General features: G+C 43.1%; 1 long non-coding RNA gene across 1 annotated transcript in view; it reads left to right on the top strand.

The window, feature by feature from the left end:
* Window positions 1–17,417, top strand: part of LOC103161455 — a 54,920-nt gene extending 37,503 nt beyond the window's left edge. Inside the window, exon 5 of the long non-coding RNA XR_004771671.1 lies at window positions 17,001–17,417. This is a non-coding gene — a long non-coding RNA (uncharacterized LOC103161455). The remainder of the gene's footprint in view (window positions 1–17,000) is intronic.
* Window positions 17,418–18,220: the final 803 nt, after the last annotated feature.

Here is an 18,220-nt window from a genome sequence, read left to right on the forward strand (position 1 = left end):
GCAGGGCTTGCTGCTGTAACAAGCAAGCTGCAATGTACCAGTAGATTAACAAAACAGAAGGTTATTTCCATATTATGTAACAGTCCCTCCAGGTTCCTTCTGTTTTACAGCTCTGCTGTCCTTAAAGCTTCCAAGTTCTTCATTCCCAGTTCATGATAACCGGGAAAGAAAAAGGCACAAAGGCACATTCACTTTCCAGCCCTGGTGAGGACATGAGGCAACATACCACTTCTGTTCACACTCCTTTAGAGAAACCTGACCTCCTGGCCTCGATGAGCATGGGAAATTAAAGCATTGCTTAGGCTCCTTCCCATCTTCCCTTACGATGTCATATTGTGGAGGGAGGAGAAGATAACCTCATGGCATTCCCTGTCCTGAGGAAAGGCTCAGTCCCCTCAAACATCAGTCCATGTGCTGCTCCGTGTTTGGACAGGTAGAGGCAGGCCCTCGCTTCCCTAGCCCACTGCAGCTGTACCTTTCTCCATTATGACATCTGTCACTCAGTTCTGTGTGATGTGTAGGACAGTCTGTCTAACTAGATGGACCGTGACTCCCCTTCTTCCTTCTTCCCTCTTTCCCTCCCTCTCTCCTTTCCTTCCTTCCTTCTATCCATCCTTTCTTTAGACAGGTTCTCTAGGTAGCCCAGGCTGGTCTGGAACTCACCATGTAGCCTATGTCAGCTTCAAATTTGCAATCCTCCTGCCTCCGCCACCCAAGTAAGTGCTAGCATTATGGACATGTGTGATAATTAATCTTCATTGTCAAGTTGACTAAATTTAGAATTACCCAGGAGACAAATCTCTGGACATGTCTGTGATGCTTCCAGAGAAGTTTAATTAAAGTGGGAGACCTGCCCTAACTGTAGGCTGTACCATCCCATCAGCTGGGGTCAAGAAGTAGCAGACTTGATCAGGAGGAAGTAAACACACCATTGCCATTCGTGACTACAGATGCAATTGACCTGCTGCTTCATGACCCCGCTGCCATTCTTTCTCTGCCATGATGGACCACATGCTTAAACTGTCAGTCAGAATAAACCCTGCCTTCCTTCCTTCAGTTTCTTTAGGCAGGAAACCCTGTCAAAGCAACCAGAAAACAATACTGGACATGTACACTAATAAGTGTGGTTATTGCTGTGACAAACCTGACTTTGTGGTTGGTAGGTCTTTGGAATTTGTTCGTGGGAGGAATGTGGATGAGTCTGGAGTTGTGGGCTGGAGAAGCCCTAGAATGCTGTGAGCACAGCTTAATGACCCATTCTGGTAGAGGCTTGGAAGACCAGAATGCTAAAGGAAGATAGACAGTAGATGCTCCACTCAAGATGTTTCAGAGGGAATAAGGACTTTACTGGGAACTAGGCTGGAAACAATTAGCATTATGGTCTATCAAAAAATCTAAGTTCATTCTGCCTATGTCCTAAGAACTCAACCTAGGCCAAATTCAAATGTAATGGACTAATTTGCTCATCAGAGGAAATTTCAATACAAGACGGCATTTAAGCTGTGGCATAGTTATTATTGCTCACTGTTCTTGTTTACGTGTGTGATGAAAACAAGTAAGGAGACTCAAAAAGGGTGCAGTTGGGCAAGGAAAGGAGTGTGTACAAGTTTAAAGTTCAGCCAAAATGGGTACAGAGAAAGCAGCGTTAAATTAATAATCTTGTGCTCTGCACTATGTCAACAAAGTTCCACCTATAGAAGGTTCCAATTTGTGGAAATGCAAGCTAATTTTCAAGGAGAAAGCCTGAACTAAGAATACCAGTAAAGGAGTCCCTGCTGGAAAACAACTATAAGGGAAGGGTTCTCGGGTTCAGCCACCAGGATATAAAGAGGCACTACAGATGTGATAAAGGGTAGCCAGACCTTATCTCAAGTTGGCAATAGAAGTTTCAGGGTCATCCATATGGTTCAGGTTTTACAAACATGCAAAATATAAAAGATACAGAGGCATGGAAGCTGGCATCAAGGTTCCAGAAAGCCGCTGAGGCCAATGTGTAGTAGAGTTAAGAGTCCCTGCAAGGAGATTCTGAAAGACCATCTCACGAAGGTGAAGAAGCCCAAGTTGCAGTGGAGATCCCAGGATGTTGGAGACCATAGGACAAGCACCATAGAAAGCTTCAGCCCAGAGTGGAGCAAATCAAAAGAGGTCACATGTGCTTTCTGCAACAGAGAGGCTTTCCAAGGCCCTTGGGACACAGATGAGTTGGTCATAAGTTCAAAATGTCAGACATGGAGTTTCAGGTTTGATAATTGCCCTGCTGAGTGCCAATGCTGCTTTGGTCCAATCTTTTCTTGCTATGTCCCTATCCTTCACTTTCAGAACGGGAATATTTACTCTGTAACTTTGTAATGGAAGTATGTCATTTGATTTTGTTTTGTAGAGCTCACAGTTAAGAGATTGCCTTAAGTCCTAGAAAAGTCTTTGGATTTTGGACTTTTAAACAGCATACTGACTGTTAAAGACTGGGGAGTTCTAGAGATGGACTAAATGACTTTTGCATTATGGGATGAAAATGAAAGTTCAGGGCCAGGTATAGAATATAATGACAAATTGATATCCGAGGGGGGTCAGAGTGACATGGGAGAGATTGACCATGTTTAACCTTCATTACCAGGCTGACTGAGTGTATGACTACCTAGAAGACAGGTGTGTCTTCCAGAAAGGTTTCTTCAGAGTGGGAAAACTCACCCTAAATTTGAATGGCACCACATTGTAGGCTGGAATCTTGAACTGAATAGAAAGGGGAAAGTGAGCAGAGCATTGGAATTTGTCTTTCTCTACTTCCTGACTGTGGTGTGTGTGACCAGCCACTTCCTGCTCAAGCTGCCTGTGATGTGATGTGAGCAGCCACTTCCTGCTCATGCTGCCTGTAATGTGATGTGGCCAGCCACTTCCTGCTCATGCTGCCCGTGATGTGATGTGACCAGCCACTTCCTGCTCAAGCTGCCTGTGATGTGATGTGAGCAGCCACTTCCTGCTCATGCTGCCCGTGATGTGATGTGACCAGCCACTTCCTGCTCAAGCTGCCCGTGATGTGATGTGACCAGCCACTTCCTGCTCATGCTGCCTGTAATGTGATGTGAGCAGCCACTTCCTGCTCAAGCTGCCTGTGATGTGATGTGACCAGCCACTTCCTGCTCATGCTGCCTGTGGTGTGATGTGACCAACCACTTCCTGCTCATGCTGCCTGTGGTGTGATGTGACCAGCCACCTCATGTTCATGCTGTCGTGTTTTCTCTACTGTGCTGGGCTGCAGCCTCATTTTGAATCAACAAGCCTTTCTTTCTTTTGGTTGTTTTCATTACATATCTTCCCATAGCAGCTCAAGTACAGCAAGCAGTCATCAAGCTGTGACTCTCGAAGAGAGGAATCTTGTCATTTCATGTTTGTACTCTGAAAGCTTAGCAAAGATCCTGATACGTAGTTTTATATTTATTGAGTGAATTATGAGCACTTTAAATGACTAGAAGAAACAATGAATAGTTACTCTGAGGAAAAAAGCTAGTTTTTAAGGAACAGACTCACATGAAAGAAAAAAAATGATTCAATATTATCCAAGTTTAGGAAAGTAAATTTGCGATACAAGCATAATAATTATAGTTAATATTTAGCATTATTATTTATTTAGAATATGTTTTTCTAATTGTACTTTGTTTATGATCTAACAAATAAAGCTTGCCTGAAGATCAGAGTGCAAAACTAGCCACACTAGTCAGCCATAGAGGCCAGGCAGGGGTGGGCACACACCTTTAATTTCAGCACTCGGAAGACAGAGGCAGACAGATCTGTTAGTTCAAGACCACCCTGAGCTACACAAAATTGATCCAGTCTAAAAGAGAAACAGCTCACGCAAGGGTGACCTCAGCTCTTGGGATCCCATGCCTTTAACCCCAGCACTAGAGAGGAATGTAAGGTGGGAGGAGACAGGAGCTCAGTGCAGTCTGGAGATGCAGTCTGAGGACAGGATCGCCCCTTTTGGTCTGAGCGTTGGTAGAGATAAGAACTCTCTAGTGGCTGGCTGCTTTGCTTTAACCCCAATATCTATCTCTGGTTTTTGTTATTAAGACCAAAGACAATTTGTGCTACATCTAATAAGCTCCACGGGGCAAAGACCTTATATCTATTATTCTTTGTCCTGTCTCCAGTACCTAACACATTGTTGTCTATAAAAGGTAATCAATAACTATTTTGGAATGACTAAATGCATAAAGAAATGAATGCATACATTCTCGAAGATTGTACTCGTAACTCCCTAAGGCACATAAAGGTATAGCTTGATTAGAAAGGAAAGTCTAGACTAACCAGCAAAAAGTCACCAACACTAGAAAAACAGCTCATAGTGTACACCAAGACCTGTCTGTGGCAGCTCTCACAGTCCATGTCATTACCCTCTTTATATAAGAAACGGACAAGCACTGCTTGAGGAAGCTAAAACCTCAATGGGAGTAAATGAGGATAAATAGATGTCTCTAAAATGGCTGAACTATGAAATAGCCTTTGTAAATTGGTTAATGGGAGAAACAGGAAGCAAGGTTGCAGATGATGATGGAACCATGACAACTACAAAAAGAATGCTGATTGATTAAAAACAAAATCTTTTCCTTTTTTGAGACAGGGTATGGCTTCTGGAGTCCAGACTAGCCTCTAACTCACAAGCGTCCCACCAGAGCCTTCCAAACTCTGTTAAAATATGTCTCCCTCAAATTCATACATCAAAATCTGATCCTTAAAATGATTTAGATATGGGATTTGGGGGAGTGATTAGTTCACAGGTCTAGAGCCCATAAGAGTGTCCCCAAAGGGACCCTCTCACCTCTTGGGCCACATGTGGACCCAGTGAGAAGCTTCCATCCATGAACCAGAAAGCAGCCCTCAGCAGACATCAACGCTGCTAGTTTCCCTGCTTCCAAAATGGTGAAACACAAATTGTCTGTTGTGTATAAACCACTCAACTTACAGTGTCTTGTTATGGCAGCCCCAACGGACTAACATAGGTCTGAAAGTAATTCTTTAAATGCTCATGACACATTTATAACCTCATAGGTCTTATGTGATAGATTAGTGAGATAATCTATGTGGCTTCATGCAGATCCCAAGCCAGTGTTACCATGGGAACCATCAGGTAAGGCAGGCAAGGAGCAAGCACAAGGGCAGTTTACAGTCCACACCTGTGGTCATCTTAACCCAGGTGTCTGGAAACTCTGGAGAGGCCTATGTAAAAACAAGCAAGTTCCTATGTGAACTGACTCACGGTAATCAATAGATGGACAATGATGTTGAAAGATAGTCTTTGTTTTTGTTTTTTTTTTTCCCCTAAAGTAACCAAGAGACAAGTGGAAGGTCCAGGGGTGAGTGAATCAAAGGGTGTATCACACTTATTTTGCACACTTTTGGTGACATAGGACAAGACTAAACGCTTGCCTGGAGGGAACCTCTGTGGCAGAAACTGGGGTGAGTTGGACACACAGCTCTATCTAGTCCATCCTTCCCAGCCTCTCTGGAAGTTGAGCACCAATGGCCACATCTCTGTGACTAGATAGATGCTAAGGGCTGCCAATCTCCTGGCCTTGTCACAAAGCTTCCTAAGCAGTATTCTCTGAAGGATTTCTGTCCTGCTGGCTGAGTGGAGGGAACCCTGCAGATGACAGAGTCGCGGGTTGGAAGAAGCCTGTGTACCAGAATTACTCAACGGCTCTGTGTTCACCGCATGTCACCCACCTCCTCTTCCACGTGCGCTCCGGACTGTGAGAAGAATGGTACCGTTGCACTGGGCCGACTCACTGAGATTTGAGGATCAGTGGCTAGAATTTGTCTATCCTAGAAATTGGCCCTACTTCCCAACTTTCTTCCTGGTCACAGTAGGAAGAGAGATAGGGAATCTCTGGAGTGCTAGATGATCAAGATAAATGAAGTTATCTGGGGACTGGAGAGTCGCCCCAATGGCTAAGAGCACTTGCTGCTCTTGCAGAAGACCTGGGCATTCCCAGCACCCACATGGTAGTTTACAAAGTATATAATAACTCCTGTTGCAGGGGATCTGGCACCCTCTGGCCTCTATGAGCATCAGGTATGTACACATACATGCAAGCAAAACACTCATACACATAAAACAAACCTTTCTTTTGTCTAAAAGAAGATATTCAGTGCCAACCTCAATGTTGAACATTATAGTTTCTAGCAGATTCTGGAGTAAAATTGGAAGCCATGGACATTCCTATGGGATCATACAGACTACCTTTGTTTCTCTGCCCAATCCATTAACTGCCCCTCTGAACATACTTATGCTCCCAGGAACAGTGAGACACCACCTCCAAACAGCTGTTATGTGAATTCCCAACACAGCCTATTTGATTTCAGATATTTGAACTCTAAATACTGCCGTATATATGTAAACCTACTATTTTTTTTTATTTTTTCTGAACATGATGATTAAGAAGAACAAATAAATTGTCAAGCAACTCTATGTCCAAGAGTCTATTTTTTAAGTGATTATAAAATGCGGTTAGGCACAATCCTAAAGGACAATTAGGGGGACCCAAACATCATGTTGAAAATGAGACCTTTGGGTGCTTGCCTGAAGACGTTATTAGGAAACATTTGTTTACTCACCAACTTTGAAATTTAAGACTGTCTTCAAGTAGCCTCAAGGTATTAAGAACAATAAATAATAATGTGCTGACGGAAAACATTAAAAAAACAAACTTGTTAGGGTCTTTCAAATAATAAGGGATAAATTTGGCTTAAATCAGAATACATGCTCCAAATCCATCTGGCCTGCACCATCCAACACTAAGCTGAAAGCTGGAGTCTAGTTGCCATCTGCGTAATGATGCTCTACCAAGCGTTTAGTGGGGACCAAGACTAGGGTTTCAGAGAATGCTAGAGAGCTCCTAGCTCCTCATTGCTAACTTGGGCCACTGACGGGAAGGTGAGTCTAGAGAAAGGGATGAACTTTGAGACAGCTGTGATTTGGGGGAGAAGGGGTGTGTGGAGACAAGGTAAGAGATATGACAGCAAACACTTAGAAGAGTCCCTTTAGACTGAGATAGAGGGGACAATGCACCATTCCTCTGGGAAAACAGGTCTGTGGCTCCATGTTCCAAGGTTGAAAACTTGAGCTCCAATATTCCTCTCTTGTGGCATCTTTTCCTTCATCTCCATCCTGTTTTCTTCCCACTCCAAATTCCAAGTCTCTATACATACCCCAGGCAGCTCATCACCAGGGCTTTGTCAGCATCACAGAGAGCGCCTGGAGCTCATGCATATAATCCCAGAACTTTGACAGGCTGACTCAGGAGAATGAATGCAGTGAGTTCAAGGCCGGCCTGGGCCACAAACTAAAAGCTTGCCTTAAATCAGGGGTGGTGGGTGGTGGTGGTGGGTGGTAGGTGGTGGGTAGCAACAGGATGCTTCAGAGGATAAAAACATTTTCTTCACAAGCTGCCCATCCTGATTTGGGTCCCCAGAACCCATGTAAATGTAGAAGGAAAAAATCAACGTCCACCAAGGTGTCCTGATTTCCTTATCTGCACCACAGCATGTGTCCATATATCACACACACACACACACACACTCATGCTCACACATGCTCACACACACACACTCACGTTCATACATGCTTTCTCTCTCTCTGTCTCTCTGTCTCTGTCTCTGTCTCTGTCTCTGTCTCTGTCTCTCTCTCTCTCTCTCTCTCTCTCTCTCTCTCACACACACACACACACATACTCACACATACTCATGCTCACACACACACTTACACACTCATGCTCACACATGCTTACACACATACTCACGTTCACACATGCTTTCTCTCTCTCTCTCTCTCTCTCTCTCTCTCTCACACACACACACACACACACACACACACACACACACACTCACACACACTCACACAATAATAAACAAATGTTACAGTACCAAAAAGCTCAAGTCGTGGATCAGGTGAGCTTCAGCAATGCAGTGTGGTCATAGAACTGTCTTCCCCAGCATAAAGTCCTCGTATCAACACAGAAGATATGGAGCCTCCTTGTATGTCTCCCAGTTGGAGTCCTGAGTCTAGACATGAAATTTAAAAAGATTTCTTTGATACAGGGTTTTGTTATGTACCTCACACTGACCTTGAACTGAGAGTGTCTTGCCTCAGCCTCCTCAGTGTTAGGATCACTGTTAAGCACCACCATACCTGGCTTGACAGAATCTTAAAGGAGACCCATGTGGTCATGTACAGCCTAGGTCTTTTCCAACTTCTATTTTCTTCCCCCGCCTTTTTTAAAAATTTAAATTAGAAGCTTGTTTTACATGTCAATACCAGTTCCCTCTCCCTCCTCTCCTCCCTTGCACCCCCCCACCGAGCTCCTATCTCAATCCCTTTCTGCTCCCCAGGGAGGGTGAGGCCTTCCATGGGGATCTTTAAAGTCTATCATATCATTTGGAGCAGGGCCTAGGACCTCCCCCGTGTGTCTAGGCTGAGAGAGTATCCCTCTATGTGGAGAGGGCTCCCAAAGTCCATTCTATCCATTCTTCAGTTGAGGGATATCTAGGTTGCTTCCAGGTTCTGGCTGCTATGAACATAGTTGAACGGATGTCCTTGTTGTATGAATGTGCATCTTTTGGGTATATGCCTAAGAGTGGGATTGCTGGATCTTGTGGTAGACTGATTCCCATTTTCCTGTGGAACTGCCATACTGATTTCCCAATGGCAGTGGAGGAGTGTTCCCCTTTCTCCACATCCTCTCCAGCATAAACTGTCATTGGTGTTTTTGATTTTAGCCATTCTGACAGGAGTAAGATGGTATCTCAGAATTGTTTTGATTTACATTTCCCTGATGGCTAAGGATTCCAACTTCTATTTTCAATGATCAGATTCACCGCCCCCCCCACACACACACGTGATTAAACTATAGAGTTTTATCTATAAGTAAACTACATTTATAAAAAAAATAAGGTTTTAGGCTGGGCGTTGGTGATGCATGCCTTTAATCCAACACTCAAGAGGCAGAGGCAGGCAGATCTCTGTGAGTTTGAGGCCAGCCTGGTCTCCAGAGAGATTGCCAGGATAGGCTCCAAAGCTATACAGAGAAACCCTGTCTCAAAAAACCAAAATAAATAAATAAATAAATGTTTTATTATTGTAGGCATTGAGTTAATTAATAATACACATTAGTTAAAATAATCACAGAATAGAAAGTATTAGCCTTATTTTATAGATGAATAAACTGAGGTTCAGAATTGTTAGGTAAATTGCCTACATCTTCTTGCTGAAAACTAAATTCTGGTTGGCCTCATTTCTCCATCTATATTCTCTTTTTTATACTCCATTTATTATTATTATTATTATTATTATTATTATTATTATTATTATTAATTGGTTTTCTTTTGGTTTGGTTTTCTGAGTCAGTCTTATGCCAGCCAGGATAGTCTTGAACTTACTATGTAGCTGAGGATAACCTTGAGCTTCTAATCCTCCTGTTACTACCTCTCAAGTGCTGGGATCACCAGCATGTGCCACTATGCCCTGTATGCAATGCTGGTGATGGAACCTAAGGCTTTGTGGGGCTTCATGCACGCTAGGCAAGTACTCTACCAACTGAGCTACAACCTTTACCCTGTTTTGTTTTTTCTAGACAGAGTCTCAGCAAATAACTTCAATCTGGCCTTGAACTCAAGGTCCTCCCAATTCAGTCTTCCTAGTGCTGGGATTGTAGGCCTGTGGTACCAATCCCTGCCCTGTATACCTGTCTACATCACATGACACAACAATCAGAGTTTCTTCATCTGGGCTCTGGTCTTCACAGTGACCAACCTGATGTGCTCCCCCGCCCCCGACAGCTTCCAGTCTTGTGCCTACCCCTCCCCGCCAAAGGATGACATTTTTCATTATCCTAGTCAGTCTCTTCAGGCTTTGTTGTGGGTAATATATAAAATTTCCCAGGTCTTTTAAAGTACTGGATATAGTTCAAGTGCTTCTGATATAATCATCATAGAACTCTGAGAATCTGGAGAACCTGGCCTAGAAACTGCAGCTGGCAGCTCCGAGCGATGGAAGTTGGCCAGCGGGGAGTTCAGCACCTAGACCCAGGCACAGCCCGTCCCACCTCTCCTGGGATTCGTCCATTCTTTTGATTCCACTGAGTGTCATAACCACAGGCTGATGTGAAGCAGAAGGTTCCTTCTAGAAAACAGAGTTCGCTAGTGGGATCAGAGAAGCACACCACCTATGCTACCAAAGGAAAGGGAGAAGGACGGGGAGGAAGAAAAAGAAATGGAGTGAACAAAGGAAGTGAGCGGATGTTAGACTATTGGGCCCTGGTGGTGAACCCCCCTCCTGGGGTCTTTGTCACCAAATATTAACAATGCTAAGTAGACATGGGATGTGTGGACGTGTAGGTCCCTCAGGAGTGCTATCAACAAGGAATTAGTCCCTCAAAGAGATTCTTTTTTTTTAAATCACCTTTCGTATCTGGTTGGCAACTGGTTGAATCTAAACTCGTTAAAGGTTACCCAAGAAATGGAAAGAAGGTATATGACTTAATTCTAGCTGCAAAAATAAAATAAAAAAAAAAAAACAAGACTAACAGTATCCTAAGATTAAATTGTTTCTCTGTGCAGAGAATTCACAACAGCTGCCTAGATGAAAAACAACATAACCAAAACAAAAATGAACATAAAAACAGATAGACAATGGTAACCAAAAAAACCCCCTGGGGACCCAGAGATCCAGGGCAACCTTGGACAGAGACTAGCTGACATAAGGATTTAACTGCTCTAAAACAAAGTATTTATTTGGAGATTAAGATTAAGTTATTTTTTCAGAGAGGTTCAAATTCTTAGTTTAAAAATAACAATGAAGTTCTTTAATTTAATTTTGTGAGTCTTCACTGAGTTGGCTCTTCAGTTTGCAGCAGCTAAAAGTCAAGAGATAAGCACAGAAAGAGGAACAGACTCTTCCCCCACTCTAAAATCTGCGGTGTACAGCAAACAACTAAAGATCTATTTACCTGCTATCCAAATATATGTCATTCTTTATTTTTACATTTTGGAACATAAAGCAATTTCTTAAGATAGACACACATACACACACACACACAAATTATTTTAGAACACTGTAAAAACAATTCCCTAATATCTGAATTTCCAAAGTGTTCTTTCATTAGTTAAGAGTCAGAAAAATATTTTCTATGGTTAAATTCTGGTTAATGACCAGATTGGGAGAACGTTCTGGGGCCCAAAGAACACATAGTCTCTTCCAGACCTCCAGATCTCATATTTCATATTCTGTGCAGATTAGCCAGCTACCCATTGGGATAATATAAAGAAGCTAGTCTCCCCTCTCTCCCTCTCCCTCTCTCCATCTCTCTCTCCTTCCCTGTCTCTCCAGATATATTTTTGTCTCTGTCTCCATCCCTTTATCTCCCTCTCCTCTACCTTCTGTGGTTGTTTGTTTTTTAGACAAGTTCTCTCATAACTGGGGCTGTTTTCTTGGACTCCTGATCCTCCTCTTACTTCTACATCTCAAATGCTGAGATTTGAGATGCCATCAGCACACCCAGCTTCTCCACCTACGCTCTCCAAGATGAAGACTATGCTCTACATGCCAGGCAACATGACATGAGTATTTAAGGCAGGGGTAATTCTTTTTAAAAGTTCGAAAATCGATTCTCACATTCCAAAACTTTGTTAATAGGAGACTGTCTCCTTAACCCCCTGACTCCATATTAGCCTCATCGATTGTGGGACATCCAGACATGATGTCTGACCTAAAATGATGCGGTAGGAAGCACCCAGAATTGTCCCTGAGAACTTTACCCAAGTATGTACCCGACTCTTACCAAGCCTTTGGATCTAACTTCCAGTTTACAAGAAACACGGAGAAGAACAAGTTAAATAATAGCATAAAGAAGCAATCAGATAATACAGAACACAGGCTATTCCATGGAACAATCAGGTGGGGCTCAACGAAAGGTTGATGTCATGAGAAAGCAATGCGTGTGAATGTGGAGCGAGAAGGCAATGCTAGGTAGAAAAAGGTGTCTAAATAAACACAATGCCCGAGTGAAGTATGAGATCTTGTTTGAATTAAATAGAATCACAGGATGTTCGGAGTGGGATAGAAAAACAGGAATTACTCTTTGTTGGTACAGGTATTGTTTAGAAATAGTGGTGGTTGCACAACATTGTCAATGTGTTTAAGGCCACTGAATTGTATGGTTAAAATAGAAAACTTTACATTATCTACAATTTACCACCGTTTTAAAATGACATTTTGGGAGACAAATAAGGAAATTCAAAATGTGGATAAACAGTTAATAATGTCAAAATTTATGTGGCTCTTGTTAGGAATGGCCGTGGAACTGTGTTCACCTCACAAAAATGTGCTTATTTTTCAGAAGTCAATGTTGAAATATTCAGACTACCCATAAATTTTATTTAAACAATGAATAAAACTTATCTTCCTTCAGAAAAGAGGAAACTGCAGACTACATTGTGAAAGTTTTGCAATCATTTGATCTCCATGTTAGATAATGTGTGTTCCTGGTGTGATGCTGTCTCTCTTTCCAACCACATGAGAACTGTGCACAGGGGCAGCAGCAAAGGACAGAGCCCTCTCTGGACAGCCCAAGTGTAGATACCAGTGGGCATCATAAAGTAAGTCTGCACAAGATTTCATCCATTTAAAAATCAGAGGGAAAGTTTCAGCCCAACATCAGCCTATGTAGTGAATCTGTAAGTAGAGTTGCTGCCCCTAGCTGGAACTAGCTCCTTACCTATCCCCAACTTCCTTCAGGGGTTGAGCAAGCTAGCTCATCATACTGAAAGAGCTGCACAGCTGCATTTCTGGGAACTAACAGAGCGGGATCAGGACTGTTTCATCCAAGGCACCCTGCAGATCGTTTCCCTTTTAAGAGTCAATACGCCACTAGCAAGTCACCAGGTCGCATCTCTTCCAGGTGGTCATGCAGTTCCCTTCCATCCTGCTCTTTCATCGACAGAACTGTACCGTACCCTGGCTAGCAGTGATCTCAGAACAGAAGGGCAGTAGAGAAAAGCCTCACCACACATACCGCCATTAGGGCAAGTCTCTGGGAATTGTAACTGATGGCTTTCTCTGTCCCATGATGATAAAATCTACAAAGCATTTCATTTACACAAACAGCTATAACTTTGATATAAAGCACAACTCGCTTTAATAATTACACAGTTTCTTTCTGGGTTAAAAATCCTACTCAAAATCTTGAAATGTGCAGAGTCCTCTAACGCAAGTATGTCCTCATGTGTCCCTGAATAGCTATGAAAGCAGCCCAACACATTTATAGATGACAACGTCATGTCACAGTGTCAAGAGGTTGGCCGCTGCAATGGATCACTGATTGGCAATGAACCCGCAGCAGTCTTACTCACCAAGGCATCTGCTGAGGTTGTTTGACCTTCTCCTCCACCTCCATCTTCCCAGCTCTGCCCAAAGCTGTTCTCCTCTGCTTCAGTTCTGGGCAGTGGTTCTACTAGATACAAGATTCTTAATGGGTGCCCCTTTTGTCTCTTTCAGCCTTTTGAATATCTCTCCCACCATCTCCAGGCATCCACTGTTTATGTGGAGAAGTTGGCTGTTTATCTTACTTGGGTTCTTTTGTACACGATAGTTTTGCCTGTGTTTTTCTTCTTGTTGTTGTTCATTTGCAGTGTGGGGATTGGACCCAGGGCCTCATGCATGCTAGGTAAAAGCTCTTTCACTGCGACACATCCTCTACCTCTTTGTTTGGTTTTGCTTTTGTTATTGCTTGATCGTGTTGCTTCCACAATGTTTCCCATTTTCTGTCAGTATTTTTGCTTTAGTGTATCTAGTTGTACAAGTTGTTCTTAGATAAGTAGATGAATAGATTTCATAAAATTTCAGGGTTTTGCCCATTATCTCACCAAATCCTTGCCCCTTTGCATATGTTGATCTATTCACCATAGTTTACCACAATTTAAAAGACTGTGATAAATTTTTTTTCAAATTTGGTAAATTGTACATAATGCAAAGTTTCCCATTTTAATCATACAGTTCAGTGGCATTAAGCACATTGGCAACATTGTGCAACCATTACCACTACTTCCAGAAAATAACTCTACCCACAAAGAATAATTCCTATTTTCCCCTTCCCACTCCAAACATCCTGTGATCCTATTTAACTAGAACAAGATCACATGCTCTGTTCTGGCATTCTGTTTCTTAAGTAATTCCACATTTGTCTGAGTCTCTTTTTCATGTTTCTTTATTCTTTCCCTCTGATCTTGAGATCATATAATCTCTATCTTCAAATCCAATGAATTCCTGGGTACTGTGGCATCTGCCTTTAATCCCAGTACTCAGGAGGCAGAGACAAACAGGTCTCCATGAGTTCAAGGCCAGCATGGTCTACAGAGGGAGTTTCAGCCAAGGCTACTTAGTGAGACCCAGTTTCAAAAAAAAAAATAATCTGCTGATTCTACTAGTGCAAATCCACTGAGCACTTCTAGTGAATTTTTTTTATTTCAGTTACTGTACTTTTCAACTCTAGAATCCCTCCCCCTTTTATAATTTATTCATTTTTTAATTTTATTTGCATTGGTGTTTTTCAGGCATGTATGTCTGTGTGAGGATGTCAGACTTGCAGTTATAGATAGTTGTTAGCTGCCATGTGGGTGCTAGGAATTGACCTGGGTCCTCTGGAAGAGCAATCAGTGCTTTTAACCATTGAAGCATCTCTCCAGCTTCCCCTCTCCCCTTTTTGAAAAGTCATTTCTATCTCTACATTTACACTGACAACCCCTTTCTTCAAAGCATGATTTCCCTTGTTCTTTGAACATACAATATCTGCTTTGAAGTCTTGAAGTCCAACACCCAGGCTGTCTCCTAAGCAGTTGCCACTGAGATCTATTTACCTCCCTGTATATATTGTTTTTCTTGTTGCAAACAGGATGTTTTCAATAGTACTTTATGACAATGCCGACTCCTGCTTCTCTTGGTGTACGGCTTACTACCATCCCTCTATTTGGTGCAATGCCTGCTTCCTCTGGTGAGAAGTCCTTTCCTCATTCAATGTTGCTCATATACACATGTAAAGCGAGGCAGCTGGTGTTACTCAGAAGGTCAGTCACATGCACAGTCACTCAGGAATGGCAGTGCTTCCAGGAAACCTGACTGTGTCTGTCTGTCTGTCCATCCCTCCCTCTCTCTCTGTCCCTTTCCTTCAGGTTTTCTGCCTCTAGTGATAGGACCCCTAGCTGTTAGGCTCCGCTCCTTGCCATCTAATTGCACTATTCTTTTCCACAAAGCTCTGGGGCATACAACTGCTCCACACTGATCCAATTACATGGAGGCCTCTTTGTAGTGGTTTTTGAGTCTTGAAGATTTGAGCTGAGCCCTGAAGGCTCTTCTTGGTTCTTTCTTTCCCTAGTACTCTCTAGTAAACCAACCACGCTGAAGTCTATCCATTTCTCTCATGGAGCCATCAGCTTCCTCTTCGTTTCTCATTACCCAAGTCTCTATGGTTCTTAAGAACTGACTTCAATGTGAACTTCTCTACACCCTCTTCTAAACACAGTTATGATGGGGAGATGTCCTTCTGTATATATGTTTCTCTTATTGGATGATGAATAAAACACCGTTTTGCCAATAGAGGCAGGAAGATAGGCAGGACTAGGAGACCAAGAGAATTCTGGGAAAGGTAGGCAGAAAGGGATCTTGAAGAGACACCATGTAGCTGGCAAAGGAGTAACAGGTCCGGGCATTCTCCTGTAAGCCAAGGCCACGTGGAAATATATAGATTAATAGAAATGGGTTAATAATTAAGACAGAGGTAACCAATAAGAAGGCCTAGCCATTGGCCAACAGTTTTATAATTAATATAGCATCTCTGTTTGTTCATTTGGGACTGAAGCGGCAGGACCTGGTGGGACAAGAAACTCCAGCAACACAGTTAGCTTCTTCTCATCAGTGCTCTCTCTTCTTCTAACTGGCCCCTTTTCTTACACAGAGTCTCTAGGACTCTCTTCATGGACACAGGGACACTGTCAGTTTCCCACTTTGCTTGGACTGATGGCCCTGCTTTACAAAAAGAACATAAGTAGGAGCAGTGACCTCTGGTTTTGGTTTTTAATTTCCTCTGTGGAGACCCTGTCACATGCGAAATAGAGTGGATGCAAGTGGTCCCCAGTTTTATGAGTCTACCACGTAACAGTGGAGACTTGGGCAGGAAATAAGTCCTTCACCTTTTTGCTGCACTTTTTTTGAGGGGGGTTGAATTCATCACCTACAACACAGATGTGGTAAGAGGGAGATACTGTAGGCCTTGACTGATAAGAGCCCTGCCTTCCCAGGCAGGTGGAAGCTTCTGTCACAACAACATAGGATGGACAAGGTTGGGGGTGTAGGGAGCAGCTTGTGGTTTAGATGCTGTAAGTTCCCTCTCTTGCTGAGATTTAGTAGATTTCTTAAATAAATGAGCATTTGCTCTGTACCCTTAGGAAACATTCCAGAGACGTTGAATGATTGTTTTTACAATATGAATGTTTTGTTGACAGGGGACTGTAGGGCTCCTCACAGCATCATTCTGGAAATGGCCTCCTAATAGGATCTTAATAGCTATAAACACTGTCTTGACTGCTAATAATGTTTTTCTGAGCTTCCCTCCAGGGTTCAGGCTCTGATAAATGGAGGTGAATTTGGAGATAAAGTACTGCTCGATCATCCCAGACCAAATAAAACTTTATGGACACGCTCTGCAAACTGCACAGAATACCAGACAGTGACCAAAACAAACCAGCAGGCCCACCAACCCCTGGACACCTCCCTGGTTTCTGGGGTGATGCTACATAAAGCAGCCAGTCTCCTCTGAGTTGAGGTCCCAGGAATGATTTATTAAAGGATTTCTCACAAACTTTCCCAAAACATGGCATGAGAGTTAAAGAGGATTTACAGTAGAAAACAATTCATCAAATCAACCCTGTTCCTTCTGCCTCCTCTCCTTTGTTCTGAGCAGGTATCCTTGAGGAATCTGCTTGAACTTGGGGGATTTAGGAGCTATGAGCTAGACATTGAGCCTTGCCCTAGATGACTGTGGTGGTAAGTACTGTCAGCTTGCTGTGACTTAGAATCACCCGGAAGATGGGCTTCTGGGCATGCCAGTGGAGGACATGTTAATTAGAATAATCTGAGGTGGGAAGACTTGACCACCCTGGATGGTACTGTCCTGTCCCGTCTCCCCCGCCCCCGGGGGCTGGGTCTTGGAATGAATAGAATGAGGAAATGGAACTGAGCACGAGCATCCCTCAGCGTCTGCTTCCAGTTGTTAATATGATATAAGCAGCTGTGTCAAGCCCCTGCTGTTTTGACTTCTCCACCATCATGGATATGCCCTTGATCAGTGAGCCAAGATAAACCCTTCTTCCCTTAAGTTGCTTTTGTCAAAGTATTTTATTACAGCGGCAGGAATAGTAAATAAGATAATATTCTAAGCACATTGGCCTTGTGGTAGGACGAATAAGCAAAGTCACAAAGCTTTGTGAGGTTTTAATTATGAAAGAAGATCAGGAAATTTCAAATTCTCAGGTCTGATTGTCTAGTAATATCTACTGTCCTACCTCAAAATAATGTCTCATCCCAACACCTGGTAAATTCTCCAGTCCCAAGTGGTTGGACTGAAACACATGTATAGATGGGCAACATCGGTAAGTTTTATCTATGTGTGTCTGTATATTGTGCATATCAGTATATACAGTTACATATACATGGGTGTGTATATGTGTATATGCAACAATAATGAAGAAGAATAGGTCATGAATTTCAAATTCATGAGAGGGAAGGGCCATGGGAGGCACTGGAGGTGAGAGAGGGAGGGGGCATGGGAGGAGAGAGAGGGAGGGAGGGCCATGGGAGGCATTGGAGGTGAGAGAGGGAGGGGGCATGGGAGGAGAGAGAGGGAGGGGGCATGGGAGGAAAGAGAGGGAGGGGGCATGGGAGGAAAGAGAGGAGGGGGCATGGAGTGGGCGGAGGGCATGGGAGGCACTGGAGGAGAGAGAGGGAGGGGGCATGGGAGGTGAGAGAGGGAGGGGGCATGGGAGGAGAGAGAGGGAGGGGCATAGGAGGTGAGAGAGGGAGGGAGGGGTAGATTCAGCACTCATCTATGAAACTACCAAAACATTTAAGGTAAAAATACATTTAGTACCTAAATGAATAATTACAGATATTTATTATGTAGAC

Source organism: Cricetulus griseus (assembly GCF_003668045.3).
Source record: "Cricetulus griseus strain 17A/GY chromosome 1 unlocalized genomic scaffold, alternate assembly CriGri-PICRH-1.0 chr1_0, whole genome shotgun sequence".
Taxonomy (NCBI): Eukaryota; Metazoa; Chordata; class Mammalia; order Rodentia; family Cricetidae; genus Cricetulus; species Cricetulus griseus.